The sequence below is a fragment of the Equus caballus genome, chromosome 23 (genome assembly GCF_041296265.1).
Source record: "Equus caballus isolate H_3958 breed thoroughbred chromosome 23, TB-T2T, whole genome shotgun sequence".
NCBI classification, from domain to species: domain Eukaryota; kingdom Metazoa; phylum Chordata; class Mammalia; order Perissodactyla; family Equidae; genus Equus; species Equus caballus.
Window position 1 is genome coordinate 31230962 of NC_091706.1, and position 27993 is coordinate 31258954.

The 27993-nt window shown below is 37.7% G+C and overlaps 1 long non-coding RNA gene across 1 annotated transcript in view; it reads left to right on the top strand.

The window, feature by feature from the left end:
* LOC111770152 (uncharacterized) overlaps positions 1 to 27993 on the top strand; it is a 45655-nt gene that overhangs the window by 14443 nt on the left and 3219 nt on the right. The window contains exons 2-6 of the long non-coding RNA XR_002803191.2: positions 10045 to 10239; positions 11487 to 11568; positions 22217 to 22338; positions 24904 to 25042; positions 25990 to 27275. This is a non-coding gene — a long non-coding RNA (uncharacterized lncRNA). The remainder of the gene's footprint in view (positions 1 to 10044; positions 10240 to 11486; positions 11569 to 22216; positions 22339 to 24903; positions 25043 to 25989; positions 27276 to 27993) is intronic.

The window sequence follows — 27993 nt, forward strand, 5'->3', positions numbered from 1 at the left end:
CTATATGCTTGCGACATCCTTCTGTAAGTCTGAGAACTAGCTCAGGTTTTTAAGCTGGGTGAGTGATGGATATTCCGCAGGTAATGATAATACCAGGCTTCTGCTCATGCAATTTTAATCATTGTTTATTAGGTAAATCAAGTCATGCTCCTGTTGGCTGTCTATCTGTTTTTTCTTTAGAAACACCTTGGTGTATTAACCATCACCATAGATCCCTAATGGTCAGTATTGTCACTTGACCCCTGTTATTCTGGAGTGTTGCCCTTCCGACTGACAACAGAGAGAATAATATTCTAACAATATTGCCTATCATCAACCCTGGTCTGGTCACCACTGAGCTTCCCAAACGTGCCAGTACCTCCATCACTAGCACATTCCTTATAAGCTTAGCGATGAAAGTGATCTTCGGCCCTTCCAAAGAATGTAGCCGGTGGGTAGGCTCTCAAGTGTTATACAATAGAACCATTCTAGCATGCTTACTTCTCTGACCCTTTTGATCCCTTCCTCAAAACTCTGCCAAGGCAGTTCTATCATTTCTGCTTAATTTGATCTGAGTCTTTTGTTGCCCACAAGCTTCCAGTAACCATCCCAGCAGTATATTAAGATTATGTCCAGGTACTCTTGCAAGGGAGTTTTCAGTAGTGGGAGAATGCTCCCTTGAAGGCCAGTTCTCCTTTATGGAGTTTATCTTCCACCACCCCCACTGCCCGCCCCCCTCCAACACTATCAAGATCTACTTCCTGGCATGTTCTTCCCACAGTTTCTCTTGCTACAACTAATCACGTCTTGAAGTTCCTTTTGAATAATACCTTTTTGCCTCTAGCATGGAAGTACTTCCCTAGTTGGTCCATGCTGAGACTTGATCCCAGTTACATAACGAGAAGACAGGAGAGGAAGTAGGGTCAGACTGTGAAGAGAACAAACATTATCTTCCAAGGCATCCATCTCTGTGGAGGTTTTGGCATGGTCTTCAGACAAGAGAAGACTATATTCTCCGGCAAAACAAAGTAGGCCATGCCTGCAGGCCCAGGGCTTCAGAGGAATCTGGGTATCCCATGTTCTTGAGCACATCCACCCATATGTCCTCATTCAGTCACACCCCACTCCTTCCCTATCAGGGTTCTGATTTTAGCCTAAAAGGCTAACCAAGTCTGTGAATTCAGCCTTCATTATAGTTCTGCTGCATTTACAATAAAGTGCAGTATCCAATCTGCAGTTCAGTCTGTCTTCTAGCTGCAGAAATTGTGAAATCTCTTTAAATACTTCCCTGGAGGACTTTTAACTTTCACACAGTGCCTTCTGCATTAGTTTCCTAGGGCTGCTATAACAAAATATCACTAGGTTGGTGGCATAAAACAATAGAAATTTGTTGTGTCCCACTCCTAGAGTGTAGAAGTTCAAAATCAGAGAGTCAACAGAGTTGGTTCTTTCTGGGCACTCCAAGGGAGAATCTGTTCCATGCCTCTCTCCTGGCTTCTGGTGGTTTGCTGGCAATCATTGATGTTCCTTGACTTAGAGATACATCACTCTAATCTCTGCCTCCATCCTCACATGACATTCTGCCTATGTGTCTCTGTCCCTGCTTCTAAGCTCTCCTCTTTTTCGAAGGACACCAGTCATATCGGATTTAGGGCTCACTCTAATACAGTTAAGCTTGTGTTAACTTCAGTACATCTATGAAGGACCCTATTTCCAAATAAAGTCATATTTAAACGTTAGGATTTCAGTGTATCTTTTTGGGAGACACAATTCAACCCATAGCAGTATCACAAAGACAAATAAAGACAAATTTTGGGATGGGAATTTGTGTGTAAATGATTTATTAGGATATGACCCCAAGAAAAATACAGTAGGAGAGTGGGGAAATGGGGATGGTAAGGGAAGAAGACCAATCAAGGGTAATCAAGTGGTATCCAGCTGAGGATAATTTTTGCTCAATCCAGCCATGGATTTCTGGGGACAGTATAGATCATAACTCTGAGTTGGAAACCGACCCTCCTGACACCTTAATTTTGGGCTTCCAGCCTCCAGAACTGTGAGAAAATAAATTTCTATTGTTTAAGGCACTGAGTCTGTGGTATTTTGTTTTGGCAACCCTAGCAAACTAACGCAGTAGCCATTGACAAGCAGACTGATGCTGGCTCATGGAAGTGAGAGCACCCTGGGGGCAGGTGTTCATGGAGTGGGAGAGGAATCTGAGAGAATACAGGAAGATATGCCTGGTGTCTGCTCTGGCCTTAACCCTTCATTCCAAGTGAACCATTTCTAGAATGCGGGCTTCTTGTCTCCACAACTTCAGCCTTTGCTCCATTAGACATTCAGATTTCCAGGTAGGCCATAATAAGGGTTCCACTGGGACCTGAAGCTGTGACTCATACTTTATCAAAGTGGGCTCTGAAAAATTTACCACAGCTCACTTTTATTGTTTTATTTCTTTTTAATAACTTTTTATTAAGGCTTGCTTTTATAGAATAGAGGCAGAAACAAGTGTGTCTGGGTCTTGGGTGATTCATTTGGATGCATCTGATATTTCTACACCATGATAACAGTGAAAGGGTAAATGCAACAATTGCGGTAGAATGAGGACAAGGTACCAAGAGCACAGGCCCTTCAAGGCTGAGGAAATGGGTCATTCCACAAAGTGATCAACTTAGACCAGGTACAATGTTAACCAAGGGTGGGGAAAAATCTAAAGTAGCTAATGGAGGAGTGAGAAGAACCCTTATTTGATTGGTTACTATCGAAAACTCTTTGCTTAGTTCAGTTTATTTTAAATTCTATGGTCATATCTGCACTCACAAAGGATTTATATCACAGTCCTAAAAATAAAATTCATAGCCAAGTTTGAGGAACTGTTGTCTATAGATGGGAAAATATACTGAACAATCACACAAATGGCAGAACTTCTTTGCTTCTATAAAGGACTAATTATGAAACACAGTATAGTCTATTAGGTTAAATCTGATTTTATATGCTTTTATGTTTCCAAACCTAATTAGTATAATGTCTCAATAAACTGGTATTCTACTATATAATGCAATGTTAAAGTTGATTGTACTTTATCGTTTCTTTATCATAACTCTATTGTTTTTACAATGTTTATCTTTACTTGGGGTTATAATTTTATATGTTCTTTACCTAAAGAAAAGATTTACTGTGGATCTGTAACTCACAAATTAGTATAACAAATGTCTTTCTTATTATACACTTAAAGAAAAATGTCACAGTAACAGTAATTCAACTTTCAAACTTTTAAGAATAAAATATAGAGATGCAGTTCTAATTTTAGAAAAAGGAGCAGAATGATAAATGTGATATTACAATGTGTTTTCAAATTATGAATACTTTGTGTAAATATACACAAAAATCAGTATTTTCATTCTGTCAAACATGGCAATAAATGTAAAATCACTTAGTACTATTTTTAATAATGGAAATTGACATTTTTGCACGTGATTCTTTAAGACATATAAGAAAATTATAGATTATCTATAATAGATGAATCCATTTGGAAGCATTGTTCATAGCCATAGAATGGAAAATATTTCAAAAACATTTCAACTGGTGGTAGAATTATCTTCAACATTTTTTAGCGCTGAAATTAACATCTAAATAAATCTTACATTATGTTCTGTATGAATAATTATTTTGATGTTAGTTTCACAAATGCCTTATTCACACTCTGTGTTAGTTAACTTTTAAATCTATTAATTAAAACACCAGAGTCTCACGTTGTAATATAAATAAAGGGACAACTTTCTTCCCAGAGACCCAAGCTAAGTTGGTATTCAGAGCCCAGAAACAGAACATAGACAAAATATTAATCTCCCAACTCAGCCAACCTCCAATGAACATTTGCAAGAAAAAGTGGATTAAACAAAATTCTTAAAATTGAATAGCTCTGTGCTTGCAGTGCATTAGCTCATGATGAAAGATGGAACAAAAATTCCATAATTCTTGCATAATTGGACACTGTTAATAGATGGTGGAAATATTTTGTGAAAACACAAATTAGCGTATATTCTAATATTATCTTATTTAAACCTATTCTTACTCATGTATCTACCATCCTCCTCATTTTCTCTGACCTGCAAAATCTTTCTTTTCTTCCTCATCCCTCAATATCCCTGATTGTCTCCAGAAAGCCAAAGAGACCGAGAATAGCTACTTGGAAGACATCCTACCTGCCGTTTCATCTAGGCAACCAGTATCAATGGAACCAGTCAGAATGTGAGGGACTGAAGATATAGGAGTGAATAGAAGTCCGTATACCTGTCAATCAAGCCATAAACAAACTAGAAAATAAATAAATAACAATCTTAAAATCCTAAATTTTCTTACTCCGCAAGCTTGAGTAAGTTATTTTACCTACTAAGCCTCAGATTTTTTTAAACCTATAAAATAGGAATGATAAATTGCTTACAGATGTGTGTGTGTGTATATTCTTTGAGATTAAATTAGTCTTTATTAAGAGGGAATTATAAGTCACAATTAGACTTGGCAAGGAGCCTTATGTAGACAGAAATCAGACACATGAAACTAAACATATACTTTACTCAGATTTTTTGCTATAAATTGCTTTTATTGACAAGATTACATATAAAGAAAGATATCAATTATGATGATCCAGTGAACAAAGAACCTTGTTATCTGACTGCTTGGGTTGAGGCACACATGCCCCAGAGAAAATTAGAACACGTCCTGTTATTTATCATAACTTACAGGCTCTTTCTCTGGCTTTCCTGACATTCACGTAAAGATGGTAAAGACTCTCCGACTATAAAGTCGTTTTACGAAAAAGACCATCATTTTGTGTTAACTTCAAAATTTAGAAATCATAGTTTAAGAAAAAAAGAGTACTGAAATCGTAACTGTCTAGTGTGTGAAATGATGTTAGTTCACAGATTTTTGCCTTTTATTATCACTGAGCTTGTAAATAAACTGAAGAGTTCTTTCTTTCTTTTCTTTTTTTTAGATCTTTCAATGGATCTGAAACCTCTTACAGGAGAGAAAGTTCTTTCAGCAGCTGCTTGCTCAGGCTGCTCATTAAAGTCGGCTTTTGTTTGCATGCTGACTTTAAACACAAGGCAAAGTTTGTTTCTTCCACATTACCTCATAAGCTTGTTGTGAAGTTAAAATGAGATCATCCATGCAAAACTCTGCACATTGCCTAGTTTATAGTAAATGCTCAATAAATGTTAGCTATTTTTATTATCTGATCCCTTTCTCTATCCTCCCTGGGCTTACAGAGTTTGGAATCCTAATACTTTTTGCCTTGTTATATTTGCAATAGCCTCCCAAAAGGTTTTCCCATATCTAATATAACCTTCCACCACCTTTCATATGTATTATGTATTGCCACCAGATTAAATGTTCAGATTAATAAATCTGGACCATTCAGGTTTCTGATCAAATGTCTTTAATGAGTTCACTCCTTAACCAGGTATTCAAGACCTGCCACTGCTTAGCTCCATTCTAATTTTAGTTCCCCTTATGTTCCATAATGAACACTATATTCTGGTTGAAATAACTCGTTTGCTGTTCTTTTAAGTGACCCAACATTTCCTTTCAACCTGGAATGCCCCACTGCCTGCCCCACCCCCAACAGGCCGTATCCACACACCCCATCCTCATTATTCTCTCAGCTGAGAGTGTGTCTTCTTCCTCCTCTTACTTTTCTCCTGGTCCTTATCACTTTCTACCTTCTACTTCTACCATTGTTATTTGTGTACCTGCTTTATCTCTCCTAATAGGTCCTTGAGTAAAGAATCCATATCAGGTCCATGTTTTTTTCCCAAAGTATCCACAGTGAATAAGTATTTATTGACTAAAAGAATGAATGAACTTTTCAAATCCTTCAGAGCAGAAAAGGGAGAAGGTCGAACATGAAGCCCAAATCATGTTTTACTACAAGCCTGGTTTCTTAAGCAGAGAGGTGCTGATTTAATTTATGAAAAGATTTCTAGAGAACAAGGGAGGTAATTCTACCCTAAAATATCTTCCAACCTCCAATATGCTACCAGCAGAAAGCCACTAGAAGTTGATTTCCTTCGTCTTCCTATTGGCTTAGGTCAGTTTAGGTTTAAAGAGACACACCCTTGCTAAATAAAGTTGCTTGCTAGGTTACAGAACATGAAAGAGACAAGGAAGGGTAAAACGACACCGAAGGTGGTGGAGAATATTGCAGAAGACACACTTTGCCAACATTGAACTTTTTAAACAGATGATCCTATTTCAGTATTTGGCAGCAATCTAATTTTTTGGTGGGATGTGTCATAATTTACCCACCATGAGGCAGACTGCCTATTTCCAAGAACCTGCCAGGGGGCAGAATCAGAGGGTGTGACAGAATCTGGAGAGAATTTGAGGAAGTATGAAAGCAGACAAGAGGTGATTTGAAGCTCAGAATGGCAGGGCAAGGAAATAGAAGGTGATGCTTGAGCAATTCATGTTCCTTCACCCGTGCAAATTCAGAAGGCACTGCTGAGTCATACCAGGTATGGGCAGTCATATGGAACCCTGGGAAAAGCCAAGGAAGCAATTATGTTAAATCGAGAAGAGAGAGTCACTAAAACAGGCTCGAAAGGGAAACGACCCATGTCAAACTAGGAGGAAGATTGGCAGTTGCACAGCAGCACAGGAAACGCATGAATAGGACCCACACGACCTTGTGTTAGACACTGCACAGCTCCATGCCACTTGTATTTACATTTATCTCATACATAAAGGTCTTCGTCATGTCTTCAGAACTTTTTATATTTATGACATATTATTCATGCTGCCCAGATATCTCAGATTTCATCAACCTGAGACCACGAAGTACTTTCCTTTTATTCCTAAATCATCACGGCAGCAGTCCCTCCACCTCCTTGGTAGAAAGTAATGACCACGAAAGTGTAAGGTCACCTAAGGTGTCTCTCCAGTCAGTTTTCAGGTACAGTGAGGATATGGGGTCTGTGACCAATGCTGTGCTGGAGTGGGTTCCCACAAGCTCACAAGAGCCAACTGTACACATCTCTTCCCAAATCCATGTTCAGTGAATTTATGTTGGTAGCTTGAAATTGGCTATGGTGGCAAATATTACAAGCTAGGGCTTTTTCTCATCCTTGGAGAACTGGTTGTTAAATATTACCAGCGCACCTCCAGGTTTGCCCCAGTCTTCCTTTCCACAAGCTCTCACTTGTGATTCAATTCTACTGCCTATGAAGCCAAGTGGAGAAGCCCCACCATTGCCACTCCTTGCCCTGAGTTCAATAGTAATCCCGATAGTATTGTTTCCAGATGCTTCCAAAGCTTCCAATCTTGGGATTACCAGAACATCCCCGGATTCCATGCAAAGATGGGGAGGAAAACCTATCTCAGCTCTTCATTTTGTCACCTGGGTTCTAAAAACACTTAGTATTCCTGTGGTTTGTTAGTCTACCTTATTGACCTCTTCACGGTGTCTCAAAATGAATCCGACAAACTGTGTAGGAGATAAGCATTATCACAACCTTCTCTGACTTGTTTTATTTCTTAAGAGCCTCCTGCCAACTGCCAAAATGTGTTTCTCCTTCCCCAGGGACAAAACAAAAGCATACATATATATATATATCAGTAGGTGCAAATAACATAGGATGTGTGAGGCTATGGGAAAGGAGAAAAGAAATCTCTGATGACAGGAGGTACAGATGGGGTCCAGCTTAGTCAACCAGAAAGCACGTATGCCATTTAAATTTATTTTTAAAAGTTATGTGCTAATTGGGCTAGATATATCTCTTTTACCCCTTTCCCAGATTAACTCTCCACCATTTTCGCTCTGCTCTACGCTCTGGGAAATGAACACCTCGGGGCTGCCTCATTGGTTCCCTTTCCCTCTAGCCTCCTGTTGAGTTTGGCCAAAGGAAGATACTAGCAGGACGTGTTCTTGTTGGATGGTCTTCTCCATGTAGCTGCTTTCTCTGGGTTCTCATGACTGTTCTCTCCCCGGTCCCTCCAGTCTAGTGGTAGAAACAGCTCCTTGTTGCTGCTAATCCCAGGGTACAGCACCATCCCTCATTGTTTTCCTAAAATCTTACTTTATACTTTTTTAAAAAAAATTTTCTCTATTAAAATCTCATCAATTACCAGTTTGAATATGCCATCTTTTACTCTGCTAAGATCCTGGCTGCTATGCCAATTAAGCCAAGTCATAGCCCACGGAGCTCAATCTTCTTCTCACTAAATTTCTATTTAGTATATTTATGAATCATATACTCGTGTTGTTTCAACAATTGAAAAGAAAAGCCCAAAGAATCATTCTGCCAAAGACGATTGTTTATTTGAACTTAATTATTGTATATCTACACTACCTGGAATTTTATGAGATCTTATCAGAGTTTAGTAATTTTTTTCTGAATGCATAACTCCACTTGACGTAAATAGGTATTGAAGAGAAAATCAAGGATAATGGAGGAACATTGAGGACACTGAATCTTTAATACATGTAAAAATATTTTTTTTTTTTTTGAGGAAGATTAGCCCTAAGCTAACTACTGTCAATCCTCCTCTTTTTTGCTGAGGAAGACTGGCCCTGAGCTAACATCCCTGCCCATCTTCCTCTACTTTATTCATGGGACACCAACAACAGCATGCCTTTTGTCAAGTGGTGCCATGTCCGCACCCGAGATCTGAACTGGCAAACCCTGGGCTTTGAAGAATTGAAACGTGTGAACTTAACCACTGCACCACTGGGCCAGCCCCTGTAAAAATATTTTTGATCCATATTGACATAAGAAAAATCCAGTGAGCCTGATGGCCTGGTGGTTAAAGTTCAGCACACTCCACTTTAGTGGCCCAGGTTCAGCTCCTGGGCGTGGAACCACACCACTCATCTGCCAGGAGCCATGCTGTGGTGGCAGCTCATGTAGAAAAACCGGAAGAACTTAGAACTATATGAAACTATGTACTGGGGATTTGGAGGGGAAAAAGGAAGAAAGAAAAAGGAGGAAGATTGGCAATAGATGTTAGCCTAGGGTGAATCTTCCCCTGCAAGAAAAAAAAAAAAAGAAGAAGAAAGAAAGAAAGAAAGAAAAATGAGATATTTCTCTATAACAAAAAGAAGAAAAATCCAGCAATTTAATCAGAGTATTAAAAATACACTGATGAATTGGAACAAATAGGTTCCATCTCAAGAACACTGTCTCCGAGTTTAGTTACATTAAAGTGAAAATCTGGTGGTGTAATTTTGGTTTAATGTAGGGAAGTGTTAGAAAATCCACTCTGATGTTAACAGGATCTTGACTCTCACATTATTTGGTTGAGTAGATTCCAGAAAAATATTTTCCTACTCATATATTCTCAGAAAACCAACAATTGGAATAATTCAAATCAGGAAGTAACTAGTATACATTTTAGGCTGTCTAACCCCTTATCCTCTTGGCCATCTCTGAGTCAGTCATCAAACTAAGGAGCTGCTCCACACATAAAGCAGTCTCTAAAATGAGAAAGACAGGGCACCCTTGCCCTGACCTGCAGGCGGAAGACTAGGAGAAAGGATATGTGACATGACTGACTCATTGTGAAAATGTGGGAAGGAAACACTGTTTCATTTTATTGTATCCCAGAGACTACGTAGTTTGTAAAACCTATGGATTGAACCAAATAAGGTTACGTTAGCTTAAAATTTCCTCTCCTTATGATGTATTTATACTATCTTATTTAATGGCTCTAAACAATGCACTCTTGTAACTCTGTGTGTAAATGTAAATAAAAAATAATGTGATAAAAGTGGGGAAAAACCCAAGAACAAAAAATTAACAAGATAAATTAAAAAAGAAAAAAATATATTTTAAAAATACTAATGTGAGTGCTTAAAGGGAAAGACCTAAGTTATTACCTTACCCACCTCAACCTCCTAGGGGCGTAACGTAAGGATTTGAACATATAAGGACTTCAAGATCCACTTTTTAAATTTAATGCAAATATTCAAAATAAAATTAAAATCAGACTGGCTGTTTCTGAAGAAGTTCCAAACTTAAGCATTTGGTTTTCTTTACACATAATGAAAAATTCATTTGCTTACAGAATCTTGGCAACTCCAGGAAATTCAGTGAAACTCTCAAGGTGCTGAAGATTACCGAAAAAGGATTGTCATCAGAGCCATCACACAGGTAGTCATTGTTCCTGATGCTCCCCTGACTGGAATTGCTCCTGATGAAATGCAAGCTCGTCCACCCTGTGTGACTAAAGGTATTAAAAGCTATGAAGAATATGGACAGGGTAAGCCATGATTAATTGCTTAGTGCAATGAAACTAATCCAACATATACGCGAATCTTAGTATTTAATGCTCAGTACAAAAAAGGAACTTGTGATGTTTTAACACACCTTTAAAACCATTTATGCAAATACAGTCATCCTTCGAATCTGCAGGTTCCACATCCCTGGATTCAACCAACCACGAATTGAAAGGACTGCAATGGTTGCGTCTGTACTGTATTATCTTGTCGTTATTCCCTAAACAATACAGCGTAACAACTATTTACATAGCACTTACATTGTATTAGGTGTTATAAGTAGTGTAGAGATGATTTAAAGTATATGGGAGCATGTGAGTAGGTTATATGCAAACACTACACCATTTTTATGAGAGACTTGAAAATCTGCAGATTTTGGTATCCATGAGGGATCCTGGAGCCAATCCTTTGGAGATACCAAGGGATGACCGTATATTCTTTTGCCTTCCTAAGAATTTCTACTCATGAGCTCTCAACTCAATAATAGCAGTATTCTAGAGAAATTAAACAATCTAACTTAATCAGATATAAACTTTCCCAGGTTGTCATTTATCTAGCATGAACAGGTTTAAGGAGATCTATTGTACTGCTGTTTATTTAGAGCTGCCCATAGGTCGATAGGTTAAAATATGTTCCTGTTTCTTTTCAACAAACAAGGAAACACATTCACACATACAATAGTCTTCCCTCACCCACCGTTTTGCTTTCCACGGACAACTGCAGTCCAAAATATTAAAGGGAAAATATTAGAATATTAACTGGAAAATTCCAGAAATACACAATTCATAAATCTTAAATCATGTGCCATTGCAATGAAAGATTGTGTTGTCCCACTCCATCCTGCTAGGGACATGAATCATCCCTTCATCCAGTGTACTCATGCCATATACACTAAACACCTGTTAGTCACTTAGTAGCTATCTGCGTTATCAGATTGACCATTGAGGTATCGCAATGCTCGTGTTCAAGTACCTTTATTTACTTAATAATGGCCCCAAAGAACAAGAGTAGTGATGCTGGCGCCTAAGATATGCCAAAGAGAAACCATGAAGCACTTCCTTTAAGTGAAAATGTGAAAGTTCTCAATTTAATAAGAAAAAGTCGTATGCTGAGGGTACTAATATCTACAGTAACTTTATTTCAGTATGTTGTTCTAATTGTTCTATTTTACTATTAGTTACTGTTGCTAATCTCTTACTGTGCCTAATTTATCAATTAAACTTTGCCATAGGTATGTATGTACAGGCATACCTTGGAGATACTTCTTGAAGTTTTGGGCCAAACCACTGCAATAAAGTGCATGTCGCAATAAGGTGAGTCACACAAATTTTTTGGTTTTCTCTCTTTCTTTTTTTGAGGAAGATTAGCCCTGAGCTAACATCCACCACCGATCCTCCCATTTTTGCTGAGGAAGATTGGCCCTGAGCTAACATCTGTGCCCATCTCCCTCTATTTTATATGTGGGATGCCTGCAACAGCATAGCTTGATAAGTAGTGTGTAGGTCCACTCCCAGGATCCAAACCGGGAAACCCCAGGCTGCCAAAGTTCAGTGCGTGAACTTAACTGCTACGCCACTGGTTTTTTGGTTTTCCAGTGCATATAAATGTTATATTTACAGAATACTGTAGGTTGTCAAGTGTGCAATAGCATTATGTCTACAAAAACAACATATGTACCTTAATTAAAATATACTTTATTGCTAAAAAATTTGAGCCATTCTCTGAGCCACCAGCAGGTTGTAACCTTTTTGCTGATGGAGGGTCTTGTAAAAAAAGCAATATCTGTGAGGTGCAATGAAACAAGGTACACTTGTGTAGGAGAGGAAGACTTTTCCTCTATCCAATGTGGGTTCGTCTGGCCAGAGAATGAATTAAATTCACATGAGCAAAAAAACTCACCACTCTTGCTTCCATTGGACTCTGTCAGCAGAGATCCAGGAGACTGACATGGTAAGAACTCTTACCTCTTGCCGGCTCTCGTCAGGGGTCCGGGATCTCTCAGCCGCAGCAGTCCAGGAGCAAGCAGTGTCCAGCCGGTGAAATTTTATTCCGTCCAAGTCGCCAAACTGTAGGGGAAGAAGACATTTCCTCTATCCAAAGTGGGTTCGTCTGGCCAGAGAACGAATTAAATTCACATGAGACAGAATAGCAAGAGAAAATTAAACAAAGCTTTATGAGGACCATGGCCCGGGGCCTTTCTTCTCAAAGGAAGAAAGGGCACAGAAGAAGTGGGGTGCACGGAGTGGTTATATACCCCCAAACAGGATGTTTCACATATGATTGAAATGTCCCTCCCACAATAGTCGCAAGATTGCCCTGTCAGCACAGTCAGTGCTTGATGGACACAGCAGGTAGTGGGTCTGCTATCTCAGTGGGCATAGCAGGAGGCAGGTCTATTGTCTTGAGCTGGGTGGTCACAAGTGAGTGCAGCAATCGGTTCCTAGCCTAAGAAAAGATGCTTAATCCTTAAAGAAATGCCAACGTTGAGAGGGGGAGGGAAGTCAGTTACAGGAGGTTACCAGACTAGCACAATAAAATGCAGATTTAAGTCCTTGCCGTCCCCATTAATCAAGAGTTTCTAGAGACAAGGTCATCTCCCCTTCTTCCTGGTACAGAGGGAGATATCTTTACAGATGGAGAGTTCCTTTACAATGTAAATGTCTCCTAACAAAGGGCAAGCAAGTTCCACTCCTCAGAGCCTCCTTCCCTGTCCCAGTTTATCAAAAGCAATCAGCCTCAAATAATCCTCATGCCAAAGAGACATATCTTGGGGTGGCCAATTCCAGTCCCCACACTTGCATAGGGAAAAAATCATAGTACAGTCCATGTCACTTAACAAAGGGAATATGTTCTGAGAAATGCATCATTAGGTGATTTTGTTGTGTGAATATCATAGAGTGAACTTACACATACCTAGATGGTATAGCCTACTACACACCTAGGCTATAGGGTGCTAATCCTATGGGACCACCCTCATATATGCGGTCCATCTTCAATCAAAACGTCGTTATGCAGCATGTGACTGTATATATAGGGCTCAGTACTATGCGAGCTTTTAGGCATCCACTAGGGGTCTTGGAACATATCCTCTGTGGATCAGAGGGGCCTGCTGTATAAATCAAAACATCAGAGCCCATTGAACCGAGGTGCCAGGACACAACTGAGAATCAGTACAGGGCCAAAATTATAGCAACAGTTTCTGACAAAGGTGAAGGGTGATTCAAGTATAGAAATGGTAGAATTTGTAGCAAAATTGGTGATCTGGATCAGCAAAGCAAGATAGGAGACATTTTCAATCCCATTGTGTTATTCAGGAAAAATAGGTTATGTTTTAGTAACAAAATGAACCCTGAAATCTCACCAGCTTAATATATAAAAATTTCTGTCTCCTTCACACAAAGTTGGCTACTCTCTAGAGCAGTGCCCTTCCCAGTTACTACAGATATCCAGGCTATTTCTATCTTGTAGCTCCATCAGTGGAAATTCTTGTTTTCCAGGGTGGTTGTGTTGGGGGAAAAAAGAGACCTGGGGATTGTTTGGACTTTACATTGCTGAGGCTCAAGAGTGGCATGTGTTCTAAGGCACAGACCATGGAAGTCATCAACTATTTCACGTGCTTTCCTACATTTCCCAGTCTCTATGTAGGTAGTTTGGGACAATGAGATTACTTCTAGCCAATGGGTTATGAGCGGCAATGGAGTTCTGCCTCCAGGATGAGGCATTTAAGAGCCAGTGTGAGTTCTTCAAGCTTTCTCTCCCCCTGTCATGTGACTGTAGTTCCAAATGGCCAAGTTACAGGATTAAAAAAAAAAAAACCCTGATCACCAAGTCACTGTTTAGGAGGGAGCTGCCCTATAGAGCTACTGGGCACACAAATGACTTTGTGTGGGCAAGAGTGAAGCAAAGTTGTATTTGCCAAGCCTTGAGATTTGGAGTTTATTTTACAATCTAACTCAGCCTATCTTTACTGATGTCCCAGTGAAGACGAGTGCTTCAGAGCTCAATTCTCTGATGGAGGAGGTCCTAAGGAGCTCAGTTTCCCAGTCCTAATATTGTTGAAAGATGCATATACAACTCAAAGTGACAGTAGTACATAAACAGGGATAAGGCTATGTGACTAGAAATGTGTCTATCCAGTTTAGAAGCAGAGATACATTTTGAATATGACAGCTAATTCTAATTCTAACTAATAATGTAGATTGCACATAGTTTGAAATTACTTAATGGGAGACACACATCCTTGCCTCTGGGAGGCATGAGTGGGAACCTCGTGATTGGGAAATGTACAATCCGAAAACCAGGACAATACGTTTATGATTTTGCTTTCAGTGTTGAATCCTTTGGTGTCTGTCAAGATATATGAAGTCAGGTTTATGACTAAAAAAGCCACTTTTTCCCTTTCATGCGATGAATCAGAGGCAATTGGCAGGAGGTGAGAGCTAAACGTAGATTAACAGAGAAAGATTTGCTAAGCTGTCAAATACTCTCCTTTAAAACCAATAGCAGGAAACAAAACATCCAAGTGCTGCTTTAAATTTATGGGACTATTGCAAACCTAGGAATTTTCAATACCTAGTGCAATGTAAGAGAGAAGTCTTGAAGATACCTCTTAGAGAAGAATGGAAAAATCAGTCATGTTATGAAGTGATTGATAATAATAAAATATTTCTTTCCCTGTTTGTATTTCCTTAATAATTGTTTTTAAATATCTTAGTCTTTTAAACATGTTACCCTTTGTTGTGGTACGGGAAAAAAATGACAGATGAATATTCAGAACCTCTTACATCTCTCACATAGCAGGAGAATTTTTTCCTTTGTCCCCTTAATATGGGGCTTGGTTGTGCAGCCTGAATAATGAGTGAGGAAGGAAACAGTAAGACCAGTAAGTTTGAAACCCCTCTGATTGATTTTCACTGCTCAGGACTGAGAGTTTTTGTAGAAGAGAAAGCGGGACAAGGCACAGACCAGAGAGACAAGAGATTGGGCTCGTTGAAAGGAAGAGATTTAAGAAGATTTTAGAAAGTGGGGGAGAAGATTGGGACTAAGTCGCCACATTGTGATGAGTGGGTCTTTGGGGCAATTGAAGAATAGATGAAGAGGATTTTTAATGTTGGGTCTGTGTTATGGATGGAAGCCTTCTTTCAGAGAGGATTCAGCAAAGATTAAAGACTCTCTCTCTCTTAATAAAAGATGATTTTTCTAAAAGTAATAAAATGCTGAAATGGGCCAAAGAGTGATTAACTTTATAGATTTTTCTGACTTTTAACAAGATATTTTAATTTTCTATAAAAATATATTTAACCAGCTGTCATTGTGCTACACCAAGCCAATAGGAAAACATCAAATAGTGATGGATCAATGTGGTCAATCACTTAAAGAAAATTCTCAGGATGACAGGCTGGGATCACAATATATATTTCAATGAGAAATACTTCCACTTATAAGTGACAGAAACTGTGCCCAACAGGAGCTCAAGAACAGAGGGATACTTTTCTTACATAACAAGAGATCTGAAAATAGGCTTCTGTTGGCATTTGTTGAGCAGTTCAATGGTGTCAGTCCTAGCAAGTGTGTTATTTTCTTTACCTTTCTCTCATGATTAAAAAGTGTCTCTGCCACGTTACAGTGGCAGGTCCTTAAGAGGAGAGAAAAACTAGTTTGGTCCTTATAGCTCATGGCAAAGGAAAAGGATGACATAGGAAGTGGAGTGGCCCTGAGAAGACAGCGGAATGGCTTTTGTGTAGATCAATATTACCTACTTCAATCTTATTTCTAGGGGTACCCCACAAAGAGCAATATTTTTGGCTTTTTATGACTTTCCTGTGAGTATCCTCACCATTCAGATATTGCCAACTAACCTGGTTAATATCAGATTGAAACCAGAGTTAGGGAATAAGGATGTATCTGGGCCCTGAGGCATCACTTACCTCTTCCATCCACTCTCCTCTCAAAATAAAAATCATTTCATGAAACAGTATTGATATAAGCAATTTGGCATCTATTTGTACAGCTAGAAAAAATCAGGCTCAGCATGCTCCGCTTTGGTGGCCCAGGGTTGTGTGTTCGGATCCTGGGCATGGACCTACACACCACTCATCAAACCATGCTGTGGTGATGTCCCACATATGAGATAGAGGAAGATTGGTACAGATCTTAGCTCAAGGACAATCTTCCTCACCAAAGGAAAAAAATATCAGACTCTCTAATTCTCAAAATGAACTGCCTCTCAGTAAGAGGAGAAAGTTGTATCATCAAGGATTTTATGTGCAATATGCAATAGCTACTGTATTTTATAATTCTAAGATTTTTAACAACATCAAAAAAATGGAAGTTCTGTAGGCACAGATTGAGTGGGTCATGACTTAGTTTGGGGTCATGACTAAAACCTTTTATATTTCCACCTGGATGATAGAGATCTGAAAACTTGAGAGGTTTCCAACTAAACAGAGTAAAATCGATATAACTTCTGCTCCCTACTAACTAAATGCACCTTCAGGCGCATCTCAAATAATGCAATAAATTTTAGCTTCCAGCATCCTCATTTTGTGTGGCGGCACTTTTTTCTATGCACTGTTCACATAAAGCTGCTCCAGTCTGCCCCTGTTCAATGGATATGAGCATCTTTCATCTGAGACATTAAAATCCTGGGCCATAGTGAGGAAGTATTTGTTAGAGTATTTTTATCTTCCTTACTGTGTGGAATTTATTGCCACATCTCTCATTTAGGGTTGGTCTGAGGTTAGACCTTGACCACTTCCAGATACACTCCCATAAATGTTTTTCACCTGAGTTTACTTGTCCCTTTTGAAGTTGAAGAGCTGGGAGTGCCCTGAATGGATAGGTTTGGCATCAACAGAAAGCTGAGTTTTTTCAGGTGGCTTGTCAGATGAAAAGAACAGAATACAACTGTGGAAAAAGGTATTTTATTGCACAACATGCAAGTATTTGTATTAACTTGCAGAACAAGTTTGATAAAACACACCCAAACCAAGATAAGTAACATATAAATAGCCTATTCTTCCTACTAATTCTAGCACAATAAAGAATGTTTCAATTTCCTCATCATTACAGAGAGTATTCAAAAAACAGTTTTTGGTGCTGTACTGATAAAATATAAATCTGTCAAGAACTGATATACAAAAGGCGGAGCAAACATAGGAGTAAACCATATATGAAGAGGTGTTCTACTGATGCAAGTCAACCAAAATATCGTTTTCCAAAAAACATTCATATTCTTTTATCTGTTATTGATGAGAATGAGTATGATAAAAATAACAGCTACTCTTTATTGAGTGACTTAAAAACTATCTGGTGAGAAATAAATTTTAATTTGTTTTCTAAACCACTTTATTGAGGTATGATTAACATACAAAAAAACTGTATGTAGTTAATGGTTACAACTTGATGAGTTTGGAAATAAGTATACACCTGTGAAAGCATCATCCCAATCTATCCTGTAAACTTCTCCATCACCAGCAAAACTTTCCTTATATATATTTTAATTTTACATTAGCCCATTGAATCTCCACACCAACACTAAGCAGCAGGTATTGCTTTTACCAATTTACAAATGAGGAAAATGTACCCTGAAAGGAGTCATCATTTGCCTAAAGTCAAACTGAATGTTGTAGAACTGAGAATGGAATTCAAGTTCTTAATTCTTCAAAGCCTATTTAGCTACTGTTCTTTTTTGCTTCTCAATCTTTAGAATTTATTCAAAGAAGATAGTGGAAAGGAATGAAAAAATCTTGTCTATGTATCTGCTTATTGCAGCATTATTTATAATAGAAAAAATTTTGAAATCATTAAAATTTGTGGAGAGTATCAATAAGTAAAAATGTTCATAGTAGGATTGTCAATGAAAAAAAGCTCATTATACAAAAGATAGTTGATCCATAGCAATAAGCAATAATTCTACTTCTATGGGCAGAGATTTGGAGAAATATGAACAAAAGAAAAATATTTATGATGGTGAAGTGTATACAAAGTTTAAGCATTTTAAGCAATCATGCAGTGCCTTCACTGTCTTATATGTGGACAACAGAACAAAATAAATAAAGGCTAAAAGTCTTCTTTTTAAATACAGTAATAGGAATTTTCATTCATAAATCCAAATTAAAGCAAAAGTTACAAAACAAAACAAATGTCTCTCCCTTCATCCTCTCCCTAGTGCCATGTTTCTTGAAAATTATCTTCTAGGTTCCTGATGGTGGGAGGTTCACAGGTATAAATTATCAATTGCAACTTTAGACCAGTGTTTTGGAAAGGGGCACTCTAAATCAGGATTGATTACCCAAATACAGACCTGCAGTGAGCGAGGGAAAGCATCTGTATCCCAGGGAACTTACAAAAACGTCAAGGTGAGATAGAGAGACAAGATAACTTCTGAGAAATAGAAGAGCCTCTGAAGGAACCAGATAAATGCCAAACAAAGAAACGAGGGCCAAGATCTTGGAGAGAAAGGAGCACGAATATGTTCAGTGCCACTTTGGTAATTTCCAAGGAGAAGTGGAGAAGCAAAGATTCCAAGCAGATATTTTAAGTCTTAGGGGACTGGGAGAGAAAAGAGATGAGATATCATTCAGATACCAGTAAGTGCTCTAGTAAACTTCCCAGACTTTTAACTTGAACCCTTCTTACCAAGAGCTATTTCTAAGGAATAAAGGGAACTGGAAAGAGATCAGCCCTCACAGAGGATGAAATTCAGCTTTAAATCACCTCAATGCTTTATTGGAATGAAGTGGTCTTCTGCTAATGTAAATGCCTGCAAAAGCAAAATAAGTCCACTGTGGAGGAAGATAATATCAAGAGCCTTAAATTATCACCTAAATTTTTCCTACTAAATTTCTGGCAAATTACCAGACATGCCAGGACACAAGACCAGGTAACTAAAAACCAAAAGAAAAAAAGCCAGGCAATAGAGAGACACAGATGATCCAGATATTGGAATTCAAAATAAGTGAGAATAATAATCTAAGAAATTAGATGGTAAGGTAGAGATTTTCGATAGAATACTAGAAACCAGAAAAAGAATCAAGTGAAAATCTTAGAACAGAAAATAGATAATTGAAATTAAGAACTCAATAGTGCTTTTAATAGCAGGTTCTCACAAGTGAAGATAGGAGACAGGAAATGGAAGACAGGCCAGAAGAAAATATCTCAAGGCAAAAGGATGGAAGGAAAATATACAAAATAATGTAGGAAACATATGTTAGTGACATGGTGAAAAGTTGTTGTTGTTTGGTGAGGAAGATCAGCCCTGAGCTAACATCTGTTGCCAATCTTCCTCTTTTTGTTTAAGGAAGATTGTCCCTGAGCTAACATCTGTGCCAGTCTTCCTCTATTTTGTATGCAGGATGCCAACACAGCATGGCTTGATGAGCAGCGTGCAGATCCACGCCCAGGATCTGAGCTCACGAACCCTGGGCTGCCAAAGCGGAGCACAGGAACTTAACCACTATGCCACCGGGCTGGCCCTGAAAAGTTCTAACATACGTGAAACTTGAGTTCAGAGAAGAGGTAATGGTGGGAGTAACATCTGAAGAGATAACGGGCAATAATATGTCACAACTCTTGTATGGATTAGAAAAAGAGGGTATGCATTCCAACTCATTTTATGAAGCTAGTATAACCTTGATATCAAAACCTGAGGAGAAAGATCACATGAAAGGAATATAGAGCCATCTCTTTCCTGAACATACATATAAAAATTTCAACCAAAATATAGCCAAATGAAATACAGAGATACTAAAAGAATGGTATAGCATAACCAAGTTTGGGTTATTCCAGGAATTTAATGCAATTAAACACATAACAGGGCTGCCCCGTGGCAGAGTGATTAAGTTCGTGCTCTCTGCTTCAGTGGCCCAGGGTTTCGCCAGTTTGGATCCCGGGTGTGGACATAGCACCATTCGTCAGGTCGTGCTGAGGCGGCATCCCACATAGCACAACCAGAGGCACTCACAACTAGAATATAATGGGGATCTCTGGGGAGAAGAAAATAAAAAGACTGGCAACAGTTGTTAGCTCTGGTACCAATATTTATGAAAAACAAAAAAATAAATAAAAATATAACAAAATAATGTAATTTACTAAATTAACAAAATAGAAGAGAACAATTGTCTCAAACAGATGCAAGTATCATTTTATAAAATTTAACACACATCCATGACACACAAAACCTCTCAACAGTTAGAAGAGAACTCCTTCAATATGATAAAGTTTAAGTACTGAAACATCACAGCAACCAAAACATAACGATACAATATGGAAAGTTTTCCCTGAAATTAAGAAGAAGACAAGGAACAAAAATGTCCACTATCACCGCTGCTGTTCAACATTGTGACAGAGGTCCAAAGTAAATAAATGAAAGGCATGTAAACTGCAAAAGAAGAGATAAAACATTATAATATGCAGTTGACATGGTAGTGACATTAAAAAAATCTGTGGTCAACCTATAGGATTTGTGAATGTATTTAGCAATGTTGTTGGATACAAGGTAAGTATTTAAATATCAATATATTTCTGTTTACTGGTAAAAAGCAATTATAAAACCAAAGTAAAAACAAGTGTATGTTACACCAAAATTTTAAGACTGTATTCAAAGCTGAATCAAATAATTGTTGAAGTAGTGATAGGATATAAATTACCAAAGAAAAGTAAAGAATATAATACTTTATGTATCAGAGATCTCCCTTCACTCCCAGCTTCTGGTGGCTCCCAGCAAGCATTGGCATTCCTCGGCTTCTAGCTGCATCACGCTGCTCTCCGCCTCCGTATTCAGACGGTCTTCCCTGTGTGTCTGTGTGTGTGTGCACGGCTCTTCTTATAAGGATGCTTGTCACTGGATTTAGGGCCATCCTTAAACCAGTATGATCTCATTACATCTGCAAAAATGCTCTTTCCAAAAAAGGTTACATTCTGAGGCCCCAAATGGCATGAATTTGGGGGGGACATTATTGAATCCACTATATGGTAGGAGGATATAAATTACGAAAAATAGTGTAACATAATACTTCATTATGTGTCAGAGATACATTTTTCTCTAGGCTAGAGAAAAAGAGGTCAATGATTTCCCAAAGTTAGCTTATTTTAATCATATATTGATACTTGTTTTTAATAACTAGGAAGTGAGATATATATATATATATATATATTTTTTTTTTTTTGGCTGGGAAATATTTGCCCTGAGCTAACATCTGCTGCCAATCTTCCTTTTTTCTTCTTCCCCCAAACCCCAGTACATAGTTGCATATTCTAGTAGTAGGTCCTTCTGGTTCTTCTATGTGAGCTGCTGCCACAGCATGGCTACTGACAGACAAGTGGTGTGGTTCCACACCTGGGAACTGAACCTGGGCTGCCAAAGTGGAGTGTGCAAAACTTTAACCACTAGGCCATCAGTGCAGGCTCAATAATGTTTCTAAAATCTAATTTAGTGAAAAAAACATTAAAGTCAGTGTCAGAAAAACAGAACTTTGTTTACGGCATTATCATCAAGTGGCTTTGGAATTGAGCAAATCATTTAGCCTCTCCCGGCTTCAGTTTTTTCATCCGTAAGATGCAAACCTTCAACTATGTGAGTTTTGCAGTGATGTGTTCTAATTCTAATGCATATATATGTAAGTCAAACTAGTAAATAGAAAGAGCATTGAATTCTTAGAAGGATTCTTAGTCTAGTATTTAGAATGACTCTTCAATGTAATCATGAATGTGATATGCAAATAAATGTATAATTCACTGATGATTCATTGATGAATCAAATGTAGATATGTTACTTATTTGAGCAATAGCTGATAAAAATCTTGAATAACAAGAAAAATACTGGAATAGAAAGTGCTAATGTGATTTGTGAATGTTTAAAAATTTATAGTTATGTAAATGTTTACTTATTTATTTATTTATGCTTCTCAGCAACCCAGGATTTTTCATTATGTTTATTTTTATTTAACTTTATACCAACAGTGGCCTATGAAAACAAACTGAAAGTAGCTAATGAAGATACTCAGAGGCCAGTTGAGCTGAAAGTCTTCCCAAGAAAGCAGCCCTATATTCCAAATGCTTTAGCTATGTCCTCTATCACCAAGGTAAGTACATTCTCTATGAAAGAACAGGGTCCAGCAAACGTATTTTGTTTTTGCTGATTTGTGTAGAAACAAATGTATGTAAGTGTATACAAAGAATCTAGGCATATAGGCAATTCTTTAACATTTACCCATTGAGTCATTGACTGACATCTACCTAACTAATACTACAAAATTCATCCTAGAAAACCAAGCAAATAAAATAAACAAGTGTGTGCTCTTACAAACATTTTGTAAATATGTAAAACCAAGCTCAATAACAAAGATACTTTGTAGTGTTCTTTTAAGGGATGTCTTCCAGACTGATGATACCTTAAATATCCCTAAAACACCAGCTCAATGACGCCTTGGATGAAAGATAACACCTTTTTTTCAACCTGGTAAATCCCTCCTTAAATGTAAAGGTAATTTCCATTCCTCCAAAGAGTTTGAATATATCCTACATCAGCATTACCTACCGAGAATTTTTTAATTTCAGAATCAGTAGACAAGAATGCACTTGAAAATCACTGAATAATGACTGGAGTTGGGATAATTTTCCATCGTGGCTTCTTACTCATATTCTTTAATGATTCCTTACTTTTCCTTCTCGACAAGATCTTCATCACTGGGCTACTTGCAGTGGGATATTAACAATTTAATCACATCTGCAGAATAAAATCCTAGAGCAAACTGTTAAATAATACATTTTTCTCCAGAATAGCTGTGGACCAAGTCAGCGAAGTCTGCACTGCCTCATTGCTAGGTAGTGTTGCCAAGTAACCTGGGGGTGGTCATAAATATAGCAATAAGTATATGTTTGGTGATTGATGTGGGAAGTCTTTATGAAAATAAAAGTAATAATAGTCTCACAAGTCAGGTTTGGTTATCCTGTTGTGGCACATTCTTATGCAGTAGATCATGGAATATTGGAACAGTGATGTCCAAAGGCATTTGCAATTCCAAAATTTAAGAATGCCACTATTCACCTTCCAGAATTTTCAAGAATGAGTATACGTACCATTTAGTTCATACAGAAAAATAAAAAACAAATGTGAACAAGAATACACCCGGAAAGTCAACTGAGCTAATTAAATATCCGAAACATTTGTTCAATATACCAACCTTGTAGCCCATAATTGCAGATTATAGATATTTGGAGTCACTTAGAAAAAACCAGACACTTTGAATAGAATATCCAAAAATCCTTTGGAAATTATGTGTACATGCAACTAAATATTTTTTCCAATTTCATTTAAAGTAAATTTTATTTAAATTTTCCAAATTAATTGAAACCTTTCAATTTGTTATATACTATGTAACTTGGCTAAAAATCTTATGAGATATCTTGTTAATTATTATATTGAATGACTCTGGTTGTCAATAACAACAAATTCTTTGCTTTGTGTTACATTGTGAAAGATTATATTTATGTCAAGTTGATGATATAATCTTTAATAATAAAAATAGAAATACTATATTTTCTCAGTGCTAAGGTGCCTTTTCTCTTTCACAGTTTCACTTTTTTTTGAAATTGAGATGCACCTTGTAATCGATATAAATATTTAATGTAGGTCATGAGGCAATAATTTCTTGTAACATAGGAAATGTGGCATGGAATAAGCCTTTAGTCTGTGTTAGGTGCTGTACTTGGCTTAAAAATAGTATGAAGTGAGGCAAAGAGCGTTGGGTTTAGAGATATAACCAATTTCTGCAACTAGACACATCACTAAGATTAAAAAGCAAAAATCTTGAACTAGCAAATAATATTTTTCATAAGCTGGAATTTTGGAGAGGCTACAATGATAACAATTGGTATAAGTAAAAACTCAAGGCTGGCATCGTTGTCTGTTTGGTTCATGGATATAGCCCTCGAATCTAGTATAACACGTGGCATGTAATAGAGGCTGAAAGAATAAACGTTAAATGAATATGTGAGCTGCTCAGGATTTATAAACATCTAAATATTTGAGTCAAATTAGATAAAAGCGATAAATATAGTTCTTATTTTGTACCAGGCCAAGTTCTAGTTGCCTTCCTCATATGAAGTCATTTAAACTCGTCAACCTTATGAAGTGGGTGCTGTTTTTTTCCCCATTTGAAAACTTTTTTCCCATTTTGCACTTTTAAATAAATAATAAAATTAATATAATAATATTTAACTACCTTTAAGGGACTAGTCATTCAACCTGTTGGACATAATATAGGTCAGGTTAAGCAAGAGTTGATGAACAAAATCACAGTGGTATTAATTTGGAGATTACATGTTAAAAATAGGATAAGAACCCACCTATAACACACAAAATCAAAGTGTAAGAATTGCCAATATAGATAGTAGTATCTTTACAATAAGCTCATTATGAAATAATGTCTTTGGCAAACAATTATATAAATACACCCAAAAAAAATTATGAATAATGACTCCATTTCAACAGAGCTTATGCTTATTATGATATATTTTCTATGCAATTTCCAATAATTAAATGAAATTATTCAATAACTCACCTTCCATTTTGATGAGTGTCGACAAATAAGACCCAAGTTAGTTTTTGAATAACATATGCTGATGGTAATCTTGATTAATGAAAGGTTTGGATTTAGAACGTCTTTTCTGGGGCCGGCCTGGTGGTGCAGCGGTTAAGTGCACACGTCCACTTCGGAAGCCTGAGGTACGCCGGCTGGGATCCCGGGTGCGGACATGGCACCGCTTGGCAAAAGCCATGCAGTGGTAGGTGTCCCACATATAAAGTAGAGGAAGATGGGCATGGATGTTAGCTCAGCCCAGTCTTCCTCAGCAAAAAGAGGAGGATTGGCAGCAGTTAGCTCAGGGCTAATCTTCCTCAAAAAAAAAAAGAACATCTTTTCTTACACCCAAAATGCAATCATAAGGCATTATGATTAGACATTGTAGTAAATGCAAAATCAATATCATTAACAAAGCCACAGTGGGGATATGTGGACAGGTTTTGTTTATTGTTCCCTAGTCAGCTTCTTGATGAATCAACCTCATAGTCTCTGTCAGTTCCAAACATTCTAGACAGGTGACGAAACACTGACCACCTCAGGTTCCCAGAACATTCTGCTGTAGGCCAGGCCAGACCAGATCAGAGCAGAACAGCAGGCTCTCCTTAGACTTCTTAACATAAAGATAACAGATTCTTAGAGTGCCATCAGAGCCTTTACCACATGGTGAAGTTGAGCAAGATTTTGTTCTCAAGTACAGTCCGTGAGAATGAGGAAGAGGAAATTTATCTCTGAAGAGAGAATAATCCCATGTAGTTGGCTTGTACCAGAACTGGGTGAACAATTGATCAGAGGAGTAATTTAGAAGAAAAGATAAGTACATAGGAATTAGAGTCAAAAGATTGATGTTCAAATGTCAACTTAACCACTTATTAGTAGTGTGAGACTTTAGAAGTCTATCTTTTCGAGATAGTGATTCTCTTACCTGTAAAATTTGATTAAGAAGACCAATTGTGAAGATGCTTTTTGAGAATTAAATAAGAAAATATCTGAAAAGCGTTTAATATAGAGCCTATACATAGTAGACGACAAAAATTTTTGAGATGAGTCTTGAAAGCATTGTGTTACACTTTAAAAAGTTAGTTTATATGTCATACGAGCTTCTCTTTTCCTACTTTTTAATTTTTATATTTTTTCTCTGAATTTTTGCAGATGACCAAGGACATGAACCAAATGCAACATACACAAAAACAAATAATTAAGCAATGAAGTTTATGAGAAAAGAAGGTTGAAGAACGATACACCTTTTCTACCACAGCAATGCTATTATACATAAGTCCTAATGATTTACCACTGACCCAATTTATTATCTAGCATTAGAACCATCTTTCTTTTCAAAAGTATAACATGCTCTATGATGTGTCTTATGTTACTTCCTCCTAGGTCTTAATTTGTCTGATTGGCCTATTGGCACATCTACCGATCAAAATCTATAGTTTTTATTTCAGTTAAAGGTACTACTGAGGTTCAGGTTCTCACAGAAAATGAATCTGTACCTACACAGTCATGCTGCAGTGGCAGACGACAGCTCCCTCTACTGACCAACAGTGTAGAGGAAAGCACGCATATCTGATCCTACCTCTAAAAATATTAAGAACTTACTTATCTTGTGGGTCTATAAGTGGGATGATATCTAGACAAATACACACATATATGCATGCATACAAACATACACAAAAACACAGGTTATCCACATTTTCGCTCCTGCCCCAATATACATAAGCCTGACAAATGCTGAGGATAGGCAAGGAGAGTTGATACAATTGAAAGGCATCCTCTTTTTGTATATAGGAGCACAATCCGGGTAAACTACTGTGAGTATTTAATAACAACCACATAAATCTGCATCTCAGTTACCACGACTAGATTTTAATTTCATCCAGGTATTAAGAACTCAAGAATCAATAATGTCTGCATTAAGTTGAAGTGCAACTAAGTTTTTTTCATAATATTCATTAGTTTCTAACTGTTTCAGACTCTTTTTAATTTATTGAACTAATCAACTAATATTTTTCAGTTATCTACTCTGGGCCAGGCAAGATGCTAAGTGTTGGGGATGCAGCAATGAGCCAACGAAGCAAAATCTCTTCCTTCACAGAGATTATATTCTAGTGGGGAGAAATAAATGTTCATGTTAATTCATACTCAGTTTCTAAAGTCTTCCATGTATAAAAACATTTCAAATAAGTAAAAGTGAGTTTTAATCATTCCCTCAATGAAATTTGGAAATGTGAGGGTTTTTATTTTGTGTGGGGGGGGGGGTGGGGGGGGAAGATTGGCCCTGAGCTAACATCTGTGCCAAATCTCTTCTACTCTATGTGGGATGCTACCACAGCCTGGCTTGACAATTGGTGCTAGGTCCATACCTGTGAACCCCAGGACACCGAAGTAGAGTGTGCAAACTTAACCACTACACCACCAGGTTGGCCCCCAGAAATGTGAGTTTTGATTCTCTTACGATTGCTGAGACACTGCAGTTGACCTGTTCCTTAGTAAATTTGTGCCTCTATTTCTAGTTTCCTGCTGACTTTTTAAAATAAATCCCCAAATGTTAATAGATAGAGATATAAAAATCAGATATTGTGATATGAAAAATGTGACAGTCAGTGGTGCTCATGATACGGAATTCAGCAGGAGATATGCCTACATAAGAGAACTTACTGCTGTTTCTTTAAGACCTTGATCCTTTTCCAGTCTCTCCAAATTTGAGCCATCTCTATCACTAAATTTATTATTCTCCTCATTTACAGAGAGTTACAGAGAAATACTAAATAAAGCACGATTTGCAAAATCCCCATAAGCTTTGAAAGAGCAGGAAAGATTGTCAAAACAAAATTGTCTGTGTACAGACCCTAGTGGGGGTTTGTGTTTAAGGTTACCTTCTGTTGAGGGTCTGCTTTTAAGCTGCTGAGATTAGATTTCTGAAGCCAAAAGGTAACCTTTCCAATATGTGAGCATATCTGTGGAATCAAGACCCGGCCACAGAACACTGTGTGTTACCATTTAGTTCGAGGCCGGTGTTGATTCCATTGGGCTGAAAAGTGACTTGCCACCCATGCTCAAGTGCGTGGAGACATGAGCTCCAGGGTTCCCAGCTCCTCCTCTTGTTCGTAATAACAGCACAATAAGAAACAGGTGACCTTGACAGTTACTGTC